General features: G+C 39.6%; 1 non-coding gene across 1 annotated transcript; it reads right to left on the bottom strand.

The window, feature by feature from the left end:
* Positions 1-2,387: 2,387 nt before the first annotated feature.
* trnas-aga (transfer RNA serine (anticodon AGA)) lies at positions 2,388-2,469 on the bottom strand. Its single transcript has one exon. It is a non-coding gene; the product is annotated as a tRNA-Ser (tRNA).
* Between the last annotated feature and the right edge of the window lie 815 nt (positions 2,470-3,284).

Here is a 3,284-nt window from a genome sequence, read left to right as displayed (position 1 = left end):
CCCTCGCCTTTGTCCCATCATGATGAGTTGTATGGTTATCGTATGTATGTCTAAGTTAAGATTACATGGTACCATATACAAAATGTGGCTGAAATAACAAAATTCACAAATTTTGGACACCCCTTTCAATTTGTGAATTTTGTTATTTCAGCCACACCTGTTGCTGACAGGCACGGGCGCAAGTTAGGTTTTAAAATTAGGTGGGGATCTTTTTTTCTTTTTTTTCAGTCGGATAAAGACTCCAAACGGCCTACCCGACCACTGAAGCGCGTAAAAATCCTCTGTTTTAACACTGACTACCAAGTTCCAAACTGCCTCTGGGAGCAAAGTCAGCACAAGAACTGTTCGTCGGGAGCTTCATGAAATGGGGTTCCATGGCCAAGCAGCTGCGTACCCAAGCCTAAAATCACCATGCTCAATGCCAAGTGTCAGCTGGAGTGGTGTACAGCTCGGTGCCATTGGTCTCTGGAGCAGTGGAAATGTATTCTCTGGAGTGATGAATCACACATCACCATCTGGCAGTCCATGGACAAATCTGGGCTTTGGTGGATGTCAGAATGCTACCTGCCCCAATGCGTAGTGCCAACTGTAAAGTTTGGTGGAGGAGGAATAATGGTTCGGGCTAGGCCCCTTAGTTCCAGTGAAGGGAAATCATAACGCTACATAATAAATCTAATCGAATTGTATTTGTCACATACAACCTTAGTGAAATGCTTACTTACAAGCCCTTAACCAACAATGCAGTTTTAAGAAAAAATGTGTTATGTAAAAAAATAGATAAGTTAAAAGTAACAAATAATTAAAGAGCAGGAGTAAAATAACAATAGCGAGGCTATACAGGGGGTACCGGTATGGGGGCACCGGGTAGTCGAGGTAATTGAGGTAATATGTACATGTAGGTAGAGTTAAAGTGACTATACATAGATAATAAACGGAGGGTAGCAGTAGCATAAAAGTCTGGGTAGCCATTTGATTAGCTGTTCAGGAGTCTTATGGCTTGGGGGTAGAAGCTGTTCAGAAGTCTTTTGGACCTAGACTTGGTGCTCCGGCACCGCTTGCCGTGCGGTAGCAGAGAGAACAGTCTATGAATACAATGACATTCTAGACGATTCTGTGCTTTTCACTTTGTGGCAACAGTTTGGGGAATGCCCTTTCATTTTTCAGCACGAAAATGCCCCCGTGCACAAAACGAGGTCCATACAGAAATGGTTTGTCGAGATCGGTGGGGAAGAACTTGACTGACCTGCGCAGCACACCGACTTCAAGCCCATCGAACAACTTTGGGATGAATTGGAACGCATATTGCAAACCAGGCCTAATCTCCCAACATCAGTGCCCAACCTCATTAGTTGGATATTCAACGGATATTCGCGCTTTCAAACCTCAATAGCTTTCAAACCACTTGAGCCACAGACTCCAAATAAGTGTCATGATGTTGGAAAAAATTGCGCACAACATTGCACAGGTCTTATTTTCACAATTTGGACATGAATTCACTTTCCAAAGCTAATAAACGTGTTGAAATGTGAGCAGCATTTTGGATTCGTAGTTGAATTAGTTAGGGAGCGTAAACAAAGTACAAATGTCAAAAGCTCCTTGGTCATCTAACCTACTTGACTCAAACAAGGTTCAGAATGTCCACTCAGTGGGCCTACAAATTGTATACCCTTTAGTTTGTCCATTTTCATCTCACATGTTTTTACATACATTTTTCAAACTTTAACTTTTCAATAGCTCCTTGGTCATGTGACCTACTGACTTCAAACAAGGTTCAGAATCTACATTCAGTGGCCCTACACATTGCACACCCTTTAGTTTGTCAATTTGATGCAGTTTGTCAATTAGCTAGAACCACTTTTGAACATTTTAGGAGTAATTGAAATTTGAAAATGTTTATTTGTCACTATGTTAACGGTCCCTGACTGCTGTTGGTGGACGTAAGGAAAACTACAGGGGAATATCCGTCGAATATCCTACCTGAAACTGATTTTACCTCGGTGAGTGGAGGCTGTTATAGCAGCAAAGGGGGGACAAACTCCATATTAATGCTCATGATTTTGGATTGAGATGTTCGACGAGAAGGTGTCCACATACTTTTGGTCATGTAGTGTATGTAATTTAGATATTCACATCAATATTTTTTGCAATACTGCTAAAGGCTACTTGGAACATGCAACCAGAAAATGAAGTATTTATTTTTGAACACTTGGAGGTGCCCTTTTCCGTTGTGTTGTACCACCTTTTGCATGAAGACCGTAGGTAATATAAAGACATTAACTACATTCAAATTTACGTAACAAATGTATAGTTGAATGATTTGGGGATTAGAAGTACAACCCTTTAAAGTGAAACTTCCCATTAACTATTATTACATCGTCAAAAGATATCGTTGTCGGCAGGATTCGAACCTGCGCGGGAAGATCCCAATGGATTTCTAGTCCATCGCCTTAACCACTCGGCCACGACAACTTGATATTTATATGTGAAATAATTCCCAATTTAACCCATATCCATTTAAACCTGCTACTATTTATCATTTTAAGACTATTAGCTACTCCTTAAACCACCATTCACTGTGCTGGCTGCTTCTATTGAAAAATGTAGCTATAACATCGAAATAATTAGACTTCTGCCTGCTAGAGTTAATAAAGCAATGTGCTTGCTTTTAAAGAGAAAAGCCTTGGCATAGACATACTACAGAGAGCAGGCACCAACCAGTACACTAGACATAGTAGGCCTTATCTAAATAGGCTACATTTGAGAACATAAACCACAGACTGTAATTAAACATCATGTAGCTAGGCCCTATCATAAGAGAGGTATTTAGGAAACATTGTAGCAACAAAGAGAAAAAAAGAAACAGTGTTACACCACAACTGCTACATTGGTAGGTTATGTCACCATCATTCATTCCATGGTGATGGAACTATTCTGATGTTCTTCGTTCTGATCCAGAATGTTGAATGACCTCTTCATAATATCCACTGTGTGCATTAAGTCAACACAATGTTTGAATGTATAAATGCATACAATTATCCAATGCAATACACAATATCTTATGAGTATTTTTTGGCCATTAAAATAAGTTAATCGAATAACTGCATCAACATTACAAACGGAGTCTCTTTGATAACAACAAATCAACTACCAATAGCTACATTATTTAAATGTTGACACATAGTGAACTTCTGCTTAATATGTGATAATATTTGCTCTAACTCTGAAACAACAACTTGGTTTCATTATTCTGATCTTTCCTGTGGCCGACTACGTATGCTTGCTTA

The sequence above is a fragment of the Salvelinus alpinus genome, chromosome 2 (genome assembly GCF_045679555.1).
Source record: "Salvelinus alpinus chromosome 2, SLU_Salpinus.1, whole genome shotgun sequence".
In the NCBI taxonomy this organism is placed as follows: Eukaryota; Metazoa; Chordata; class Actinopteri; order Salmoniformes; family Salmonidae; genus Salvelinus; species Salvelinus alpinus.
The sequence above is the reverse complement of the archived record's forward strand: the minus strand, read 5'-3'. Positions and strand labels throughout refer to the sequence as shown.